General features: G+C 47.9%; 1 protein-coding gene across 4 annotated transcripts in view; it reads left to right on the forward strand.

Annotated features, from left to right (window-relative positions):
• The first annotated feature begins 2,395 nt into the window (after window positions 1–2,395).
• ABAT (4-aminobutyrate aminotransferase) overlaps window positions 2,396–21,875 on the forward strand; it is a 56,502-nt gene continuing 37,022 nt past the window's right edge. Inside the window, exon 1 of one of the 4 annotated variants that reach the window (XM_082772098.1) lies at window positions 2,396–2,440. The gene's annotated coding sequence lies outside the window, so the exon portion shown is untranslated. Of the gene's footprint in view, window positions 2,446–2,873; window positions 2,987–8,496; window positions 8,519–21,875 lie in introns of those variants that run through there. The other 3 variants (XM_082772097.1, XM_082772099.1, XM_082772100.1) reach the window with 3 other exon arrangements.

Consider the following 21,875-nt stretch of genomic DNA (forward strand, 5'->3'; position numbering starts at 1 on the left):
ACTGTAGGGTATGCATCATGTTTTGCTCTGTTAGCTACAGGTCACAGGTACAGTCTTAAATCATGCTTTATTTTGATATAAGAATAGGCAGCTGCAGTAGAAGCAGTCCTGCTTTCAACCCTTTTGGACTTTTTTTTTTAATTATTATTTTACTTGTATATTTTCCACTTCCATAATTTTGGTTATAGCAGTTTTGCAATCTGAGTCAGTTTTTGAATCCAAGGGCATCTAATTGCAGGTGTATTTCTCTATTAGCTCAATGAACTAATCCAGCTGACTCCTGTGTTCCTGTACAAGGTCATCAGCAGAATTTTGTTGCTGAGGTTACAACGAGCAAGCAGACCACGTGTTCTGAAGACAATGGATTGCTGGGTTGGCTTTGGAGTTCCACGAAACCATTCTCCTAACAGGTGTGGATGAATGCACCAGCACATGGCATTTTAGGAGCTGTATTACTTGTAGTCAGATTGACAGAAGTGCTGATGCCAGATGCTGCTGTTGCTTTTAGAGGCAGTTTTTGGTGCTGAGCGTTGGGTCTAGAAAACTAAAGATTGCTTCTGAAAGATGGATATTGAATTCCTCTGTATCTGCTTGTTGTGAAATGTTAAGAACAGTTGCCTGTCATAAACTTCAAGAGATTTTTTTGAATATAAAAGTAAATTGAGAATTATTCTCTTTGTGCTTATGAGATGTCTTTAAGTTGCAGTTCAATTTGTGAGTGTGGTGGTGGTGTTGGTAACCTGGAAAACACAGCTGGCAAAAAAAAAAAAAAAAAAAGCTTTTCTGTATATTAATCCCAAAGGGAAGGGACTGAAAATGTGTTAAGACCCATGTGATGTGACATAGAAAATTGGGAAGGAATGAAGGTAGGAAGTAATACTTGTCCATTTCTCCCTGCATTTTGAAACGTGATTTCGTTCATTTGATGACACGGTCAGTGAGAAGTTAATTATGGTTTAGCAAAAACAATCAGGCTCAAGTCTTGAATGGGATTTGTGAAAGCTGCTGCAAAGAAGCTGCTTCTTTTCTGCTTCTTCCGTGTCTAGTTCAAGTCCTGTTCCTTCCTCATTTTTTCTTACCTTCTAGAGAGAAGATTTAGTGGTTTTCACGGGACAAAATATAATTTGTTGATTTAATGTGCTGTTACCTAAAGACTGACCAGGTGAGCACATTGTGTTGTGCACAGCTAAAAGAAAATAAAGAGAAGTCCCTAGCTTATACCACACTGAAAGCTGGTGCATTAGCAGGGTGAAGGTTCATCCTGAAGGTCCTGCCAAGAGAGGGCCAGAACTCTGTGGCGTTTCCAACAGGTCAGTCAGGTGTGTGGGTACAGTGTGTTGCCTCAGAGGTGGCTTCTTCCAGCAGATGGCACATGGAGTTCCCTTTAACAATACCATCACCCAAGTAAGTCACAACATCTACATGTGTGTGTGATTACGGATTGCTTGCCTAGGCCGGTCTGAGAAGTGTGGAGGAGGAGATGTAAAGGGACCTTCAGCAAGCTGAGCGTGCTCTGTCAGCTCCTGCTTCCTTTGTAGGAGGGCTTTTCTGAGGTACAGGTAATGGCAGTAAGTTGTACTGTGTAAAAGTTATCTTCGTTTGACGGGTGGTCTTTTTCACTGGTTTCTTATTATTAGTAATAATTCCAAAAGAGCGTGAGTCTTGTTTTATGTTTTTGTTCCAAGGGTTTGAGCAGATCAGGCAGTGCAAATAATAACAGCACCAGCCATAAAGAAAGTGTGTTCTTTGGAAAAAGAAGACAGTTTAGCAATGTATGGCCCAAAGATGCCTTCCCAGTCTCTACGTGCAGCGTGTTGCTAGCACAGGAGCCTGTGCCGTGTGCTCCCTTGGGAGCTTTGGTTCAAGCGGATCAGCTCTCCTCCGCTCCTCGAGAAACGCCGTTCATTTTCCCGTTTGACTGGGGGGGAATTGCAGTGGGTCAGATGGGGACTAGTGAGATGGCAGTTGATAATTATTGACATTAACTCCTGCCTCAAGGCTGAGGGCAATAACGCAACGTTGGCAAGCAGGCGAAGGGTGATCTGGGCAGAGGCAGCGTGAGAGGTGCTGTGAGGAGCAGGGGTCGGGCTGGCGGGCAGCGGCCCAGCCGCCGGCTCCCTCGCAGCCTTGTGCTGCCGGCTGGTCCTCGCCGTGACGGGCTGCGAGGGCGGCGAGAGCTCTGCCCGCAGGGGCCGGCAGCTGCTGGAGGCGAAGGGGCCGGGGCGGCTGAGGGGGCTGCGGGGGGGGCGCGCTCCCGCTCCTCCCTCACGGCCCCTGCGCGCCGCCGGGGGCGAGCCGGAGCCGCGCGCCCCCATTGGCCGTGGGGGGCGGTGGCGGCGGCAGCGATTGGCTGCGGCGCGCCGGGGCGGGGCGGGGCGGGACGCGGCGGCGGGGAGCGAGCGCGGGGCCCGGCGCGGGCGGGAGCTGCGGAGCCCCGCGGGTGCGGTGAGACCCGGGGGGGGGGGCGGAGCGGGGCGGCCCCTGCGCGGCGGCCATGGGGGAGGGGGGGCGAGGGCGAGGGCTGCGGGGCCGGGGGGAACCGCGCCGGGCTGCGGGGCTCGGGGCTGGGGGCGCTGCCCCGGGTGGCCGCGCTGGGAGCCCGGAGCCTGCTGCAGCGGCGGGGCCGGCGGCTCCCTGCGGCCCCGGGGGCGAGGCTGGGGGCGAGGCGGCTCCCCCGTTGGCGCTCCCGGTCTCCGGGCGCTGCCGCGGTCGCCGAGCCCGGCGGGGAGCGGACTGTGCCCCGCGGTCCAAAGGCGGGGCTGCGCGGCGCGGGCAGCAGCAGCCGCCGGCAGCGTGCTCGGGAGCCCGGACGAAGCTCGGCGGTGCGGGAGAAGGTTCCAGAAGGGTTCCCAGCGCCGCACGGAGCGGGTCAGCTCTGGAATCCCGCTAACACCGCGATATTCTGCACCCCTGGAAAACGGGGGGTGCGGAGACACAAGGAACCCCAGCTGGAGCTGCGCTGGGTTAACGCACGGGCTGACCGCTTGTACGGGTTGTGGGGATGAGGCACGGCACAGCTGCGTCAGGGCCCGGGCAGTGCTGGGTTTGGGGACGCGCTGTACAGCCAGGGGTCGGAGTGTCCGGGGGCACTGAACTGGACCAGAGGGTGGAGGTGGAGGTGGGCGCACAGCGGGCGCTGAGCTTCCGTGGGTGCCCTGCTGGCAGCTGTGCTGCCCTCAGAAGAGGAAGGTGTCCAGACAGGGGCTGTGTCGGAAGCGGAGGGGAATGGAGATGCTCAGAGGGCATCCACATGTTCGTGCATCCACGCTGGCTCTCGCTGGACCTGACGGCCCCGTGGTTGGAGCGGTGCTTGGCAGTGAGGTGTCGGAGCAGTTGGCACGCGGGGCTGCCCTGTGTCGGCATGCTCAGCAATAGTGACCTGTGCACGTAGGCAGCGGCTGTGCCAACGGCAGTGCTGGTTGGGCTGACTCCTGCCGACTTTGTGCAGTGCTCCAGCAGCTCCTGGTTTGTGCTCCAACTGCTTGGGCTGGGATGAAAGCAGCTCAGGTGGCATCACGGCACGCAGCTCTACGGCCTTTGCCCTGTGCCTTGGGAGGCTGTAGCGTGAGGGTTTGCAGGGTTAGGAGGAGCTCGCAGCTGGCGTAAGACAAATTGGGCTGGCTCTTGGCCTCTCAACTCTGCTCTGTGTCTTCTAGGACTGATGGTCTATTTAAGCAACACTGAAAAAATGATTAGCTGTTTTCAAGTACAAACTAAGATTCCCTTCCTTTCTTAACAAAATGGTACCAGCCTGTGGATATCTCAGGAATAAAAGTGCTGTTTGATAGTGATTATGGCCATACTGCACGGACAGTTCGGCATTTGTTGTTTATTTACAACAACAAGAGCAAAAATGGTTGTATCTTAAAGTCTTAATGTACTGGCTGTATATCAGAATTTTTTTTTGAAGTGATGGTTCTTTGAACTTGAACAAATCTCCCTTGTTCTTGTCTTTGCCTTTGTGTGCAAGGGGGAACATGGGGAAAAAGGAGTACGTCTCAATGGGGTAATTCTGCCGTAATTCTCAGATTTCATGTAAGACGTTTCTGCTCTTTATTGTTTTCAGATACCATTTGATTTGTTCATGTGTGTTGCAAACTTCCAGTTTGTGCGTCATTTTTGCTCGAGCAAGCTTTGCAGTAGTGCCTGCTCTTCCTTGAAGTTCTCTACAAGTGCCGAGGAGTTTTTCAGGTGCAATGCTGAGTCTGAATCCAGAACCGAAGTACCTTATCTGCTTGGAAAGAGTAAATAATAGAAAAGAGCTGGACTGTGTCTTCCATCAGAAGCAGGGCAGCTGGCACTGGCATGCAGAAAGGTGTGAAACTACTGGTAAGCAGGGCCAAAAGCCACATCAGGAGCACAGCAGCTTAAAGGCCGCTAGCACGAGGCACAAAAAGTGACCCACTGGCACCAAGTATGGAAGGATGAATGTGCTTTAAAGCTGGTGTAATGGATTTGTCTTCCAAGAGGCTGCAAACACCCGGTTCCTGTTCCCAGCTGATCTCCGTTTGAGTTCCTTTTATCAATGAAGAAGAGGTTGCCTTAGGCTGGAGCTGCAACCAGCTTAAAAGAGATAATTCTGCCAGCAGCTGCTGTGTGGCTTGAAAGCCATGCGTTACGTCCCCATCCCCTCTTTGTTTCTGTATTTTGTGATCTGTTTTGTCAAATCCCAGGCCTGTTTTCGGAAATGACGGCTGTGGGCCAGGAAAACAGGGAAAGTGATGTTTTCTTAGCCAGATGGTGTTTGTGCAAAAATAACAGTATTCTGGGGGGTTTCCAGAGCATGCAAAGCGTGCAAAATGGGGAATATTGTCCTAAGCGGCTTCTGTGGCTGTCAGACTCCTGTCTGATCGGTGGGAGTGGAGTTCTGTGCTGTGTCCTCAAATTACTTTGCTTATCTTTCCTTTTGCAAATATTTTACCGTTCCTTCCCTGTGTCTTAGGGAGCCAGATGCTAGAAATTCAGTAGAAGAACGAGGGAGGAACCTCAGTTGTGTGTTGTCAGCCTTTCGTACCTCGGTTGAAAAAATCACACCTCTTGCAGCATGGAGTTTATGTCCTTCTGTCTTAGTTTGTGGATTTGGAGTATTTTTCTGTTTTGTGCTTGGCAGCTTCTCAGTTGTAAACCCTCATGAGGAGAAGAATGCATGTTCTAGCTCAGGCTGAGCAGTCATTTCCCTATTTGACAGCTGGTCTCACTTAGGCGCCTTTGTGAGGGCATGCTGGAGTTGGTTCTGAAAGCTGCACCTGTGGTGTTAGGGACACAGTCCTGCCCTAGTGATGAACTTGCTTTTTAAAAAATAGTAGAGCTGCACTGTGCTAGTCAACGTGAGAAAGCACTAAAACACTCAGCTGAAGTGCAGCCTTCAGTGAGCAGATGCTGCCAGCCTCAAAAAAAGGGCTGGGAATGGGCTCCCTTATTCAGACTCAGGTGATTCTGCTTTATGATGCCTGATGCAATTCCTTGAGAGGTGCTCTTGGTTTTAGTGCAAGAAAAAAGCATTTGTGTAGATGAGTGCTTATTGTACTACCTCAAAATTTCATTTGAGTCTCTGGCTAAAAGGCAGTGCGGCAAGGCACGAGGCACTTCACAGACAAAGCTTCAGCTTGCGGAGTTTCTCGTCCAGATTTTGTGATATCACTGAAACAATTCAGCATTGGCAGGGAGCAGAGCTCTTTCAGATGTGTTCATCTTATGACTCTTGTGAAGCGTTGCCATTTAAAAATTAAATTTTAATTCTTCTGTTGGTTCTGGGGGTGGGTTAGGGTAATGCAGCTTGCTAGGGATTTCTTGTAAGAAGTCAGCCTGTCTCAAGTACTCTTTGGATGGCAGGATGAAATGCCAAGCTGTCCTGCTGGCTGTCCAGCTGTAATTCTGAGAGTAAAACCACTTCTAAACCTGTCTCTAGTTTCCTTTATCTTGGAGGATTATTTTTAAGCCTTCTTTCTGATGGAGCATTCCTCATCAGACCCAAGCAAAATTCAGTTTAATTTTTACAAGTGAAAATACGTTGCTTCGCAATGTTGTACCTGTATGTAGTTTTGTTTTATGTTGGCGTGGTTTAAGAATGTCCTCAAAATGCCTCGACTTTGAAACCTGGCACGTCTCAAGTACCCTTTTTTTTGGAATACATCCCTAGCTAGATCTGGGGCAGGAGACTGGCGAGGAGAGTGAGGAGACTGAGCGATCATTCTTTAAGCAATTCTTGTCTGGCACCTGCTGAGAGACTGGCGGAGGCCAACCAAGCCCTGGCCGAGCATCGCAGGCACGTGGTGGTTCCCTAGCCCCAGGGGGCTGCTGTTGCTGCTGTTGCAGGAAAAAACCCGCACAGGCTTCCCCTGGCTTACAGAGCATCCCTGGTTGGTGCTGCCTCTCTTATGAGCTGTTTCTCAGAGTCCCCTGAGAGGTTTGGATTCAGGTTCCTGGTTTCAGACCTGCTCTCCCTTCTGCACTGCCAGTGCAGGTTTCGTAGCTCTGTCTGCTGTTTGTGAGCGTGGGTGCTGCTGTCCCCAGCAGCATCTTTCTTTTAAGACTTCTTGTCTTAAAAGCAACTGGTTCAGTAGTACTGGTTACTACACTAGCATCAACGGTACGGTAGCAGTCACTGGTTTTTCATTTTCTGTGTCTTAGATCTGTTCTAAGGACTCTCAGCCCTACCTGTCTGTTCTGTAACTAGGTGCATTTGACTAGAAGAGCACTGCAGGAGGTGGAGCTGCTCCCGTGGAAAGGCAGCAGGACGGGTGGCCGTGCGAGAAGTGCCGAGGAGAGGCACTGTCCTGCCTGTGCTGCTGGCTGGCGTCAGCCCGCAGCTGCTGTATGTACAGGCATGGAAGAGTGTTAACGGGGGGCAGGCTTCTACCACAAGGTTTTCTTTCTGGTTGTCGTCTTTTTTTTTTTTCTTCTTTCTTTGAGGGTTTCTGTTTTTTTCCTCCCCTCGTAACCTTGGTTTCATCTCTGGTTCCTCACAGAGCAAAGCAGTGGGCATTGGAAGAAGACCTCAATTAGTGCCGATGTTTTCATCATCTGTTTTTGATGCTTGGCTCAGTTCTCAAGTATCCAGCTTCCACCTGTAAGCCTCGTAACAGGCAAAGAACAGTGGCAGAGAAAGTCTGTGCCCTGGTGCTGGAGGCTTCCATGCTAACGTTTTTGCCTGTAATCCTGGTATTAAATCATCCCTTCGTCTTCCTCTTCCCTACCCAGCATATGAACAGCCCTGTAGATGTTTTTGCAAAGGCTGTCACCTTTTGCCCTTCTAGTTCTTTGCTTTGTAAATGAAATAATGCAATCATAGAGGCTTGCAGAAGCCCTGGAGAGAGCAGGAAAAAAATAGTAGTTGTGGGGAAAGGAAAGAATAATATCGCTCGTTTGTATGTCATCAAGCTCAGTCTTGATTAATGACTTTGAACATCACAGCAGCGTGCCAGTTTTGGGTTCCTCTTTTAGCAAAGGGTAGAGCGTGTGGAGACTCTTGGCAGCATCTCTTGACAGCAAACAACTGAAATCCAAATTCAGAATTCAGAGAAATGTGAATGTGAATAACCAATGTTAAATATCTGCAGTTTGGTGTCGTTTATTAACAGTGATTTTTTTTGTGTTGTGTTTCCTCCATATCCGTCTGTCCGGCTTTCCTCACATTAGGTGCTGAACAACCAGCTGTCCTGCCTGTCATCTCTCTCTGCCTCTTGCATGGATGACACGGGGTTTTTTTTGCCAGGTGCTTGGCTGAGGCTACTGTTGTGTTGTGCACTTAATAATAATAACGGAGGAAGTTTGTACTGACGCATTTTGACCATCTCACCCTATAAATCTAATGCTAAACCTCGGTGGGGATTAGAAAATACAACAGGTTAAAAAGCTATTTAGAAACCCAGGCTGCTCTTGGGTGACCAGACAGCGATTGGTTCCAGGGCTTGGGCTGCACCTCTTGGAAGGGGCTGGCGTAGCTGCCCTAACATGGGGCTTGTACCTTGGCAGCTGAAGAAAACCCTGAGAAAGGCCAGCTTCTGCTGCTGGGGGAGGCAGTGGTGGCGCATGGAGATGACAACGAGCGGTGCTGGGGGCTTGGATCGCGATGCTGTAGGACCTGCAGCTGGGAAGATCCCGGCAGCCACCCGGGCGTTGCAGGAGCTATAGCTGACAAATCTCATTGTGCTTCTTCCTTCCAATTGTAGAGTCTAAAACGCCAGCTCTTTTAGAAGAGCCTTTTAGCAATAGCAGTGACCACCTGCTTAAATCCTGCCTAAGGTTTGTTTCCACTTGGCCAAGGCTGTGGTTGGAAGCTGCCCCTGCTGACGTGACCCGCAGTATGTCCGTTTGCTCATCCGACCATTGTGTGCCCGTGGATGAGCTTAGAGTTTGTTCTTTGCTTTTCTCTAGACCTTGGCATAGTGTGACTCTGTTCAAAACAGTACGAGCATGGCTTCATGGCTAGCTGGTATTCCAACCCGGCGTGCAGGGTGGTGGCTCTCCTGCTCGGGCGTCGTGGTGCCCGCGCTGCTCGGCTGCTCCTGTCTCTCAGGTGCCTCCTCATCTCCCAGCTGAACTTGGGAGGAACAGCTGGATGCTGCTGAGGGTTTGGTGGTGTCTCCTCTCCAAACTGGGACGTTCTTTGGTGGGGATGGGAGGCTGCAACCATGCAGGTGACAGAAGAGCAAGGTGAAAGTGGGGCTTTCCTTAAAACAGAGGCGAAGGAGATGCAACTACCCTTGCAAAGCATAGGGCAGGGCAGGTTTCCTGATGCACACCGAGCAGCTGCAGAGTGACTGACCCTGTAGCAGGGAGGCAGGTCTTCACCAGGACAGCAGCTTCAGCATAGCAGAACAATGGTGAAGAAAGAGGGGGGAGAAAAAAAAAATCATTTTCCTGAATGCTGCCTTAATTACCTTTTCACTGCAGTCAGATAGACCAAAAGAAAAAGAAATAATCGCCTGTGCAACTCTGTAAGTCCTTGGAAGCCGGGGTAGATCCTGTGGAGGCAGAGGAGAGTAGAAGAGAGGAAAACCCTACTAGGAAAAGAACTGGAAACACAGAAGGCTGAAAAACAAATAACAAGGAAGGAGGGAAGATGGGAAAATGAGTCTTCCAGGTCCTGCACGCATTAAATCATCAGAAAAAAAGGCCTGTCCTTATCTGTTCTCCTTCCATTTGGGTAGTCCTCTATTTCTGAAATTCCTGGGCTAATTGTGTAAAAAGTGTAACGACCCAATGAACTTCTGTTAGCTTAGAGGTCCCTAGAGATTTCCTTTTTAGATTTCTTTTCTTAACACTTGTCCTTGCTGTATGCTGAGGAATTAATCCAGCTGATGTTAAAAGGAAGAGAGGGTTTTTTTAAGCAAACCCAGGGTTGGTTGGGTGACACCGCACGTAATTTCTAGAGGCAGCACTTACATAAAGTGTATTTGCATTGCAGTAGTCGTGCTTTCACCCCTAACTTTTACTTCTGATCTTGCAGCACGAAGTAACGTGCAGATAATATGCAGGGGAAATTGTGTTCCAGAATGATCTGATAAATGGTGAGAAATGACTCATGGGTCCGATTTTACTTTTCTGAAAAAAAAGGGAACAGTTTGTTACACCTGGTCAAAATCCATAGGCAGCCTTGCATAACTGAGCTCTGTTCTGGCTGGTAAGCAAGCTGTGGAGGCTTGCAGCTGCATTCTTCCTCTGTTGCGAAACTCCAACCTCTGTTATCTCTTTCGGCTACTGTCGGTAGTTATCAGCAGAGAGGGAAGGGACAGTGCTTCTGAAGCTAGCAAAGCACGTGAGTTGGTAACTTCTACAAAGATCTGTCTGATTACTGCTAAATCCTGTGGCTGCATCCATTTAGTGAAGCGCTGATTTTGTGCAGAAGATAATTTTTGCCTTTTTTCTTTCATTTTGGAGCTGCTATGGCAGGGCCCTGTTGGTGGCTGTGCAGGCTGGGGGCCGCGCTCCGGTGTGCTCTGCTCACGTTGTGTGGGGCTGCTTGCTTGTGTGAACTGCCCCCGGAAAGGTCAACAGCTCCCTTTTTATTAAATAAGCTGTTTAACCTAACTATTCCTGGTGTAACCTGGGGCAGCTGCTTCAAATTACCCATGCAGTGGACTCACCTTGGTATCGTTTGGGTAGGACCCGTCCTTCCTGGTGTTCACTAGTGCCTCTGGCAGCACTGCAGTCACAGAGGCAGGCTGAGACATACAGAAAGGAAGGGTAGCTGCTGCCCCGTGCCGCTGGAAGTTCTACTTTGCCATGCCTTTCTCAGGCCTTGCCACAGCATTTTTATGTTTTTTGTTGTTGTTGTTGTTTTTTTGACAGACAACACTGTCTCCTACCTGTCCCATCACCCAAACTTAGTGCTGTTGCCAGCTGATTGATTTGTTGCTTAGCATTCATAGTTGTAGCCTATATTAGCAGAATATTTCCTTGCAACAAGTAGATATTCCAGAAAAGGTTATTTCCCAAATACTTAGCTAAGTTAGTCTCCTATGCGGGTGTTGGTGCTGCCACTGGAGGAGAGGCTGCAGCACAGCTGTGCCTCCATGAGACTTAACCCCCAAGTTTGGCCATGCACACATCAGCAGAGTCAGCACAGCTCAATTTCCCTCCTCAAATTGGTGTCCAGGCATTTGCTGCTTGGGTCAGGTGTTGTAATGCAGCAGCTTTATTATTTTGGTCAAGTATATAGGTATCAAGCAAGCCCAGTTAGAGCAGAAGCCCTGTGTTTTTTCTCTAGTGGGTAATTTTCAGATTTTGGTAAACATCAAACAGGACTTCATTAATGATTTTTCCTGCCATATTTTCGGTTCAACAAGGCCCTTTGGCTCATTCACAGCTTCAGGTTTGTGAATGGGCCCAGTGAAACCAAAGGAATTCGCTTGAGAAGTCTGTATCTTGCTGAATCAGGTTGGAACTCTTTTTTTTTTCTTTTTTTTTTTTTTTCTCCATCTGGAGCCCAAAAATAATTGTCAAAATATACTAGGGAACTGAGCCATGCAGTCTATTGAAACTGACGCTGCGTGTGTCTTTCTCTTCCCTAAACTGCTTTGGAAACTGCCCAAGTGATGTTGTTTAACTGAATCCTGAGCATCAGGCAATGACAGGACTTTTCAGTAGCAGAAATTAATCGGAATTGTGCTTAATTCCTGTTTCCCTTTTCTTTCCTCTCCTCCCAGCTGTGGCGTTCTTCCGTTTAATGCAAATTAAAGTAGATGGCATCTGAAAAGAGGGTGGCTCCCCTTTCCCCATGTCAGTACGAGGTATTGCTGTTACTGACTTGTCAGTAGTGCGGGTGCTGCAGCTCAGCCGTGTCCTTGAACACATCCCAGCTCAGGTGATTTTATTTTTAAGATGTGCCCACCAAAAGAGATGCCTGGAGTTCAGTGGTATTGCTCGTGGCAAATTCCACGCTGTTCACTGCTGGTTTTTGTTTCTTTTAAAGGGGAAAACCTGCCTCCGCAAGCTTAATGTGATTTTATTGAATGTGGTGGAGTAGGAAGCGGTCCTAGGACCAGCCACAGGCTGGAAAAGCTGTAGGGTGTTGGGTTTCCCACCGATCTGAGCTATCCTGGTCCTTCCCTTTATTAGCAGTTACGCCTTTCGTGGTCACCGCCTTCGTCCAAATAAGGTTTTTATTCTTGTCTCTGTAAATCACCTGCTCAGATTTTTATAACTAGCTTGTGGTTGACATTTCTATAGTCTCAATTTGGGGTTTCTTCCATATGCATTGAAAGATTTTTAGAATATATTTGAAATTGAAGCTAGTGGTTCCATCAGTTGTAGTTACCGTAGGTGACTAACGTGAAGGTGACGAAGTCAGAAATGCTTTAGAACAGCAGAATTTTGCTTTTCCAATGCTAAACCAATTGGCTTTTCTAAAGTAATTTATGACACCTGTGCTGATGGATGTGAGAGTTTACCTGCTGGTTTGTGTTAGCGTGCCTCTTCCTAGAAGACCTCTGGGTTCAGCGTGTTTTTGTTTAGCTGAAGCCAGGCTGCCACTCACAGCACCCTAAAAGTGGAGCTAGCACTGCAATGGATGCGTTAGTCCTTCTCCAAGAGCACCAGGCCCTTGAGGTGGCTGTTGCTTTCCTTCCCCATGCAAGTTTGGGGGTCTCAGACCTTGTGACGACCTTGGCTTTTGCAGGAGGACTGGGACCTGATGCTGTGTCTTCTGACTTGCCTTGCCCTCTGCGTTGTGAGGCTGGTATGCTTGGTTCCTGTTTCATGCAGGCATACATGACATTTAGGATTTTGACACCGTTTCTACCCTTGGGCTGTTGTTTCTGGGTACTGATTTTTTCTCAAGCACTGTAGCTGTGTGTTAGGTGAAAAGCTTTGTTCTTCCTAGAACATGGAGGCTTTCTAGAGCATGAGGCAGTGATTAAGGGAGGTTGTGCAGTTGCTTCTGGGGAAATTTACCATCATTTGCAGTGAAAGTCAGCAGTTGATAACATAGTTAAACCTTCCGATATGTTGAATAAAATCCAAATATCCTTTATACTAACCTTGTGCTTTTACTTTGTCTTGTGGACCAATCTGGCCGGAATCTGATCCCCACTTGGCTTTGCATCATTGTAATGCTTTTCAGCAGGATGTGCGTAGCCTTGATGCATGAAAATATGTATAACAGTGGAAATACATGTTTTTGAGCAAGAATTCTGCTAAAGCAGGAGATTATTTTCTAACAATAGAGGGCTGTATAACGTGTCGTCCTTGGAAAAGTGCATATCAATGCAGATTGTAGAGTTATTGTGGGCTGTCAGCAATGTCCCTTCCAATGACAAACAATTTGAATAGATCTTGTAACCAATGTTCTCTTGATTAAACCACATGGAGGTGTGTGGCTTTCTTGTTGCAATTCACCATTTAGTGAGCTGCACACTTTCAACACTGAAGTGTTGAACAGTTACAGTCACTTCAAATCACTGATCTAGCAGTGGCTGGGACTCGGTGGTCTTCACCCTGTAGCTGGCTGGCACAAGTCATTGTCACCCCCTCGTGCAGCCAGCCTTTCAGGCAGGGTGGTTGTAGGTAATAAATGGGCTGAAAGCAGCCATCTGTAATAGCATTTAACCCAAGGATTAAAACACAAAAAGCCACTAGAAATAAAAGTTCACTGCTGAATAATGCCTTCTCTGGAGGTGGGTTTCCAAGCAATTGGACATGACGTGTCTTAGCCTGACGGGGCACTGTGCGGGCTGGAGGCCCTAAGTCATGTTGTCACGTAAATGGTTAGCACCACTGTAGTGCTTCACCATAAGGAGTGTGTTTCATCCCGGACAGCTTTGTTTAATGCATCTAGCCTCATCCTGCCCAGTATCCCCTAGCAGAGGCACTGAAATTTCCTTCTCTCTCCAGAGTGCACCTTCAGGAGCTGTGATCCTGATAGTTTACCTTAGAGTAAGTAAGAAATTGCTGATTTGCATTTCCTTCACATCCAGCTTTCTGTATGTGTGACTGTGAACACCTACAAGTACTCTCAGTCCTTACCCCGTGCCTTGTGATATGTCCCCGCCTGCATGGAGTTGCTGAACTTTCTGCGGCAGGTGAGCATTGGCAAGTTGACTTCAAAGCTGGATTGTTTTACTGCCTGGCAGCCAGTGCAGGCCAGTTTCAGGGGGTTGTTTTGAGGCACAGTTATGGAGCGTGGGATAACCACCAGGTTTGAAAAAACAGTCTGCGTAGGTGAATGATACCAGATTTCAGGTTATGAATCCCCAGCCTGTTACTTAGGAATAGCACGGTGTCGGTGGGCTCTCGGTGGTTTTGGTAGTGGTGTGTTGGCGTGGTGGCCGATGGCCCACTGAGTGCAGCAGAGCTCCGGAGAGCCCTGCAGTGACTCCAAGCCACATTCTCCTGCAGTGGGTGCAAATGGGGTGTGTGGATGCTGGCATCGCTTCTGTCAGTGTGTAAACTGCCTGTGTCCAGATGATATGTCAGTGGAGGGAGACTGCAAGGTGTGTCTGGTCTGTCTGAATGACTTCGTCCCTTGCTGTACTTGTGTTTGAGCATGCTAACTACCACAGCATCCGTCCCAGCCAAATAAGCACTGCTGAGAGAAGGTGACAGAACAAGGCATGTTGCTGTAACTGCAGCACGAACTAGCGTCAGTTGTAGGGTCTGTGAATCACCAGGGATCTCAGCTGCTTCCCGTACGCATCGCATCCTCTGTGGCCTGCTGCTGGTACCCCCTCTGTGCCTCAGCCCCTTCGCAGCACCGCACCCTGAGTGCAGCTGCGGGGGCATCGGGCTGCTCCTTCGGTGGGCACGGCCACAGGCCTGGGCCTCTGTCCCAGGCCTCTGCCGTGGAAGGCACCACGCGGAGATGTAGTATCACCCGTCTGCACCCACAGGGCATGCAGCGTGGCATGGGTGCTGCAGCTCAGACTGCGGCCTGAGTCGTTCCGATGCCCTGAGTGCGGGTAAGTCACTGCCTCGCTTGTAATAATTACAGATTTCCACCGTGATTTTCACCCATCGGTTGCCATGGCAACAGTGCAGCAGCTCAGTTGAAACGCTGTCATGCGGATTTAAAACTGAGGCGGCTCGGGCACATCTTCCCAGCCCCCCTGGCACCATGGCAACCCATCAGGCCCCACATCTTCCCTTGTGCCCCCCCAGTGTCATGGCAACCTGTTGGGCCCCCAGCCTGCAGGGGTGCAGTGGCACCAGGGCTGCTTTCAGTCCCTGAGAGCAGCAGCAGGGTTTTTGTTTTCTGCCCGAGCAGCGCTCCGCGGGAGGTGGCGTTACGGTGCCCGCTGGCTCTTGTGCTCCCTGCGTCTGCGCAGGACCCGAAGGAAACAAGCCGAGGTGGTTTTGTGGTACTCCCTGGGTGTTACCCTGGGGATATTTGCAAACTGGAGTCAAATGAGGGGTTTTAAAGACAAAACCTTGTTCTTAAGTTCACACAGTTCTTGAAAACTAGGGGGGGGCATTTCGAGCTGTAATAGCCAGGCCCTGCATCTCAGCTGTCTGTTTTCAGAAACCCACAGAGAAAGCGTGCAGATGAACTCGGCCGGTAGGAGCTGATGGGCTACACCTACACGTCAGAGGCAGTGGAGTGGTGGCTGGCAGTCAGATGATCTCGGTTTGGTTTCATTAACTAGCGGTGTCCCCCCGGCTCAGCTCAGCTCGGGCTGGGGGTTCCTCCGGGTGACAGATGCCCGGTCCTGCTGCCAGCAGTCGCAGGCTGGTGCTGAAGGGAGCGACGGCAGCGGTGCTGCTCCTGCACTGCTCCTGGATGTGGCCCGCTTTAAACTGAAGGGGAGAGCGGGTTTTGAAGCTGGCAAGCTGGCTGCTGCACATTTTCATCCAAGCCATGTAAGTGCCTTTGGCGTGTGCCGCGCGGTAGGGCTTAGTGCAGACTGTGCTGAGCCCGCGTTCGGGCTTTGGTACCACCGCACACAGGGGCCCTGGTTCCCCAGGGGTGGGTTTGTCTCTGCAAGCAGGCATGTGTGGTGTGAAAATGTGCCCCCATGAATATGCATGCTTGGCTGTTATGCAGCTGGCTCACTGAACCCCTTGTGAAAGAAATCCCCTGCATGCATCTGCTTTTCTGTGTCTTTGGCTGAAGCAGGGGTCACCTTGAGAAGCTGGAGTGCTTGCTCCCATTTGAGATGTTTCCCTCGCTTTGGTGCAGGCTATCTCCAAGCGAGCGATTTTATGACCTCAGGAAATAAATAGTGCTTTGAAAGTACAGTTTACTGGATGCTGTTTTCGTGACCTTGAGGAGACTGTGATGGGATAATGAAGAATAAAATCTTAGAAGGAAGCTTTGCTTGAGGTTATTTTGGAATACTATAATTTTTCACAACTGCAGAGTGTTTGTGGAGCAGCTGATCTGAAAAGCATAGCTGTGTCATAATTTCAGCTGTGTAACCCTTTGAGAACTGGACTGCCTGTTTTGGTGAGGAAATGTCAGGAGATAACATGCAAGGTTCAGATATCTTGTTATCTTCATTTAAAATAACGCATTCAAAATATGTGAGCTAGAAGAAAGGTTCTGATGGGTAGCTCACTAATAAAGATGGTACCGTGAAATATCCAAGTGCAGTTCTTGCTGTGGGAACTATTAAAGAATGAAAAATTAACACTAGAAGTAACATTTCAGCTAATATTGTCATGCTTACTTTTACCAACATTTATTTATACACAAACTTCTAATATACAATCTATGCCAGTTTTATAGGTATTTTTACCTGTGGCTCTAGAATTTGCTTAATTCCTACCAGATGCTTTCTAGGCCCCCTGTTTTTCCTTTCCTGAGACAATGCATTTCTTTCACGCACATATAATATTTTAGCTGCTCCAATAGTTCTTGAATCAAAGATGAGCTGCTGAAAGGTTTGGTGGGTCACCTGAATTCTGGTGTGTCATAATTGCAACATTTCCACCTGGTTTTACACGTTGGATTTTGGACCAGGGATCATTTGTCAGGCCAATATTTGTGGGAGAGAGGGAAAACAAGGAGAGACAAGGGCAGAAAGATTAAACAAGTAAATAAGTAAGGCATATCTGTATCCAACCACCAAGTGTGCTTAGAAGACATCTGAAGAGGAGAACCTGGGCACATGGGAATAGTGACAGGATAATGACAATTCTGCCTGTGGGTGAGTGTGACGGCAGATCTGAAGGCTCCTGTCCTAGCTTCTTTGCTGCCTCAGCCGTGACCTGATTGTTGGTGTGATTCGGCAGGTCGGTGTTGCTATGTCACGATGGATCATGCATGGTACTTCCAAGCTATAGGCACAAGGTTTTGTCTTGCGTGTTGCATCTTGCTTCGTGCTTTCGCTGCTGTTTTCAAAACAGACTGACTGAAATGCCAGCTGAATGTAGAGGGAGAGAAGGTAGCTGTGCAAAAAGCCAGTTTATTAGGGAAGGCTTACGCTGCCGTGTGCAGTATTTACTGTTTTGTCAAGACGTGAAAGTCAAAACCAGTCTCCCCATTTCTGTTCTTCTGAACAGTGGTGGGAGCGTTTGATCCTGTGGGTGTCAATAAATAAATAAGCAACCACGAATAACAGACACTTGAGCTTTACTTGTAACTATGACAACTGTGTCCTTGGTGACTTAAGTACAATCATGGAGTTTCCAATTACATCCTGTTCTACACAAAGCCACTAAGGTTATTAGAGGAAGAAACGTCAAAAGCAACTGTCAGCTCGTGAACTGTTGCCTGCCAAAATCCAGCTCGGTGGCAGACGCAAGCTCCCCCTTGCAGACACCCGCCGCTTGTTTCGCTGTTGGTGCTGCTCGGTGGTACATGCCTTGGCGAGCCGTGCCCCCCAGGGCCAGACTTGCCAGTACAGGTGCCCACTTCCTGGGTTGCTGTCTGTGAAACTGTAGGGATGAGCTCCTGAGCAGCTGGGGGGCTCTGCTGTGAGGTGGGGGCCGTCCCGCTGGCCTCTGCTGCGGAGTGGGGCCCAGCGGCTGCAGCAGGCCCACGTGAGGCCTTTGGGGCCGGGGTACTTTGTGACCATCCTGCTTTGGTGGCCCCCAGCTGAGCACAGCGGGTGAGGAGCCAGCTGGGTGAACCACCCCTGAAGCTGAGGGGTTCGGCCCGTTTCTGTGCTGGCCTTCTTAGATAAGCACTGGATAGAAAATGCGGTGCTGGCCTTGTGTGAAACTAAATGTGCATTTTCATGAAATTACCTCTTAACGAGCCTTTCCTGTTCCCATGAAGGTTTCAGATAGCCTTAGCTCTAGTTATCATTAGAAATTCTTGGTGATGCTCTAACAAACTTTTGTTGCAAATGCTGTTGTAAGCTAATTAATTTTTTTTCAATGAAACATGTCCTGAAAAAAACACCTGTTGAAGTTGGAGGACCTGTTGTATTTCACTGTGTGCAGTCAGGCTTTCCTAACTACCCAGGCTTTATTGAACTCTTAACTCTGCTTCTGGGACCAAGTGAAATGCAGTTCAATACATTGACATGCTGGCAGGCTTTTTATTTTATTTTTTCATTTATTGCTTTGTTGGTTATTCTGTTTAAGTGGCTCAAGCAGTTCAGTCAGGATTTCTGACATTACCTGGCATTCTGTCAGTAACACTGGTAAGTGGTTAAGAAGTCCATCAGCTTTTTCCTGCTGTAATCTATGGAAGGGGACGTTCCTGTTCTCCCCAGAGGAGTGTGGGGTGGGACATAACTGCAGTGCAGTTTTCAAACAGCAAATGCTGTGTATGTTGATTATTCTTTTTTTTGTGGATACAATGATGCCATCGAGTTGGCCTATTCTTCCTCAAATGCAGGCTAAGGAAGGACTCGATAATGTTTAAATTATTCTCTTCCACCTCACCCATACTTACATCTTCATGAAATTTCAAGGATATTCCAGACTCTGGGATGTCCTTGAGCTGTTTATATGAGCAAAATGCTTGAGCAGCATCACTTAAGCCATGAAAGATGCTTGCTCATGAGCACTAAATGCCTGGAGAATTGTCACTGTTTAACAAATGGCCTTGGATATTTATTTTTTTTTTTTTAGCTGTTCATGTCAGAAGCTGCAATCCCATCCAGCTCCTTTTTCTCAGCCTTCCAACCTTCCTCCTGTTGTTTCAGAACCACTTATCCCATCTCTGACCATATGACAGTCCCTGCTTGCATGGTGGGGTCTGACACGCCTCCTTAGTAGCCTCCTTGTCCTGGCCCCGTTATCTAAACTCTTCCCAACTTGCTTCTAATCATTCAAGTCTGACTTTCCTCCAGAAAAGCAGTCTGAAGAGCCCCCATGTGCAGTTGAGGAAACATTGTGGAGACTAGAAAAGGAGAAGTAAGAGCTCACAGGAGATAAAACGCTACAAAAGACTGGACCATGAATGCTTTAGCATGTGGTGGGTCTGTGTATCATTATTTGGACTTGCTGTCCTGCAAAGCCAAGGAAATACACTTTTAATTCAAAAGAAAGCAAACTTTGCTTGGTTTTCACATCAAACTTATAGAAAAGCCAAGTGAAGGAAAACAGCAAAGATGTAATTAATTTGCCTTTACCTCCGCCAAATACGTATTGGGAAGACTTTGTGGAGTAATTGCAGTGTGCAGCTTTTGCTGCTGTTTCTAAAGCACCTAATTGTTCCTGGTAAATGGGTTTGGAACAGCTGAGAGATAGATGCTCCCATGAATTTAAAATGGGTTTCCATATCTTTGACATGAACTAGAAGAAAGAGATAAAAATCTGCAGTGCTGACTTACACATCTTACAATGTTTCTGTTTACCCTCTTACCTTTGAATCTATCCCGAGGATGCTTTCGGGGCAGGTTTTGCAAGCTGCAGTCTGAAACGCAGATGTCATGCTGCATTAGCTTCTCTGCTAGCAAGAGAGAACGGGTCATACAAAGTCCTCGTTTGTGGTTTTTGGCTCTTGTAAAAAGCGTCTGGATCAAGTGCCTTAAATGTTGGGGTCCCTCCCTAACTTGTTTTATTTTTTCCAGGGGTTCTCCCCACATCTTGAGTTCACAGAAACAATTTGTCTTTTATATGCTTGCAATAAGCTGCTGTTACTACTGCTGAATGACTGTTTGTCATTCCTGGTAACTAATTTTGCCTGTCAGAAATAATCACTTAGTACATAATTTTAGCAGATGCTGTTTTAAAAACAATACATCCGATTTTACATTGTATGCATAAAAAAATCCATGTATCCCCATTTCATGTGCTCTGTAGACTTAATGGAGCTGCTTCTTTGAAAATATATTTTCTTACTAAAAGAATGCGACTTTGTGACTTACGCATGCATTGGCAAACACAGTTTATATGTAACACCCAGAATATCTGCAAAATTGATATATTTACCGTTCATTTCAGAATAGCTGCTGTGTATAGTGAGCTCTAACCTCCAGCTCAGTCAGTTGCCATTAGAGGAAAAATATTTAAAGATGACTGTTGTGAATCTTTTTTCTGGAAAAGTCTCGCTTTGAAATCTAAGATAGCTAGCTAGCATTTAATTGTAAAGCTAATCAAAAAAATTGTTCGTCACATCCCATTTCCAATCTGATATCTGAAATTGGCAGGCGTATTTTGCCTAGATTTTAACACATCTGAAGCTGTAAGCAGCTGCTGCGGAGCAGCAGTGCTGATGGAGCATCACTTTGCTGCAGCTTTGGCACGTGCACGAGCACTGATTTCTGCTGGCTTCCAAATTCTGCCCCTGCTGCTTGCAGCGCTAGAACAAGCAAGGCCAGTGGGAATTGATCAAGAGATGGATTACGAAGGCAAAATTCAATTGGTTATTATGGCAACCAAATAACACGTGCTTAGACAAATGTCCCAGTCATATCAGCTAATCTACAGTGAGAATTTGTGCACTTAACGGAGATGGAAAAGAAGTTGAATTTAGTTATGCTCAAATGTGATAGTACATGATTTATTCTGACTCTGGACTGGAAAATGGTAAAACTTTTTATATAACAGCTGCCAAGGAAAATTAGGGGTAAGCTGCTTTATTTTTAAACCTCTTGCAATAATATTTTCTATGACTTTTTCAGAAAGCCAATACCTTTTCAAAATGTAATTTTGAGCCTTTTATGAATATTGTATTTCAAACGTTAAAGGACTTTAGATAAACTGTAAATAGAAGTGAAAGGTAAAGTAGCGTTCTAGGAGCAAACACGTAGGAGATGACTCGCCTAGGAAAGGGAAAGGGGGTGTCACTGAAGGAGACCTGGTCACTGACAGATAGGATGGTGTGGTGTGACTGGAAGGTAGGTTTGATTTGGATGTGAAGAGACGTCTCAGCAAGGACGAGGTAGACTAGTCAATTTGTAGCAAAACACCCACAGGAGATGACTCTAAAGGGAAGCAGAACACCAAAGTGAGTCACGGTGGGTTACGTTTTAGCTTTCTCATAGGAACGTTTGCACTGCTCCAGTTGTTGGCTCCTGCAAAGCTGTGCTCAAGTTAGCTTTTAACAGGCTCCTGGAGACTTCTAAATCTTGCAGAGCAAAGTTAAGGAGGAAATTGAAGGTTGCAGGAGTACGGAGGAGGTGAGTAGCTCTGAGCAGAGGACGTCAAGGTAGTTAATCATTGTGAGAGGTGCTGGGCTGATTGGCCCTTTAGCAGCTTTTTTTCCACTGTGGTGATTTCACTGACTCAGACTCACCTTTGTTTTTTGCCGGAGAATGACTGTGAGATAAGAAATGCATGGTATTGGGATTTTCATAAGTCTAGTTCCTTCTACGTTCCAAACCTCACAAAGCTGAGCAAGCTTTTTGTAGACTGCGCACAAACGTTGTGCAAGTGTTTGCTCACCTTGGCAGATTACAAAATACATCAGTTTTTAAATTGAACTCAGAGCAAACTGCAAGAAACCAAGTGCTGCGTCAGTGGTCTGGGAAGGCACAGGGAATTTTCCTTGTACCAAAGTATTAATGTTGTCTGTGAATTAATAGATCTCTGCAGGTGAGGATGTCTTTTTTTGCTTTATTTTGCCAATTCTGAAAAATCTGAAGTGTGAAGGAAAGCAAATGGTGTGTTGACTAAAGATGATACAGAAATAAAACTTCTGATACATTACTGTGGGATAAGAGATGCTTCCTGCCATGGCAGCTTGGTGTGTTCCCTGCATCCAGTGCCCAAGGAGTGTTTGCGTGCTGTACCAAGGGCACAAGAAGGATGCTGGCAGGGAGCTGTGGTCTCGCTCTGCGGGAGGAGCAGCGCCTTTCCATGGAGCTCTTCCCGGGAGGTGTATGGGTGGTGGCCGCAGTCCCCTTTGGACCGCAAGCCTGGATCCATTGCCAGCAGATGGCCTGCCCCTACTGGGGGCACAGGGGCACCCACTGAGGAGGAAAATGTCAGCACGGTCTCTGCACAGGCAAGCAGGGCCTATGAAGTCCTAGGTAGAACACGCCAGATTTTGAAGCGTAAGGTTTGAATTGAACCTGTATCATAGATAATAATTTAAT

This window comes from Aythya marila (assembly GCF_965140915.1).
Source record: "Aythya marila genome assembly, chromosome: 15".
In the NCBI taxonomy this organism is placed as follows: domain Eukaryota; kingdom Metazoa; phylum Chordata; class Aves; order Anseriformes; family Anatidae; genus Aythya; species Aythya marila.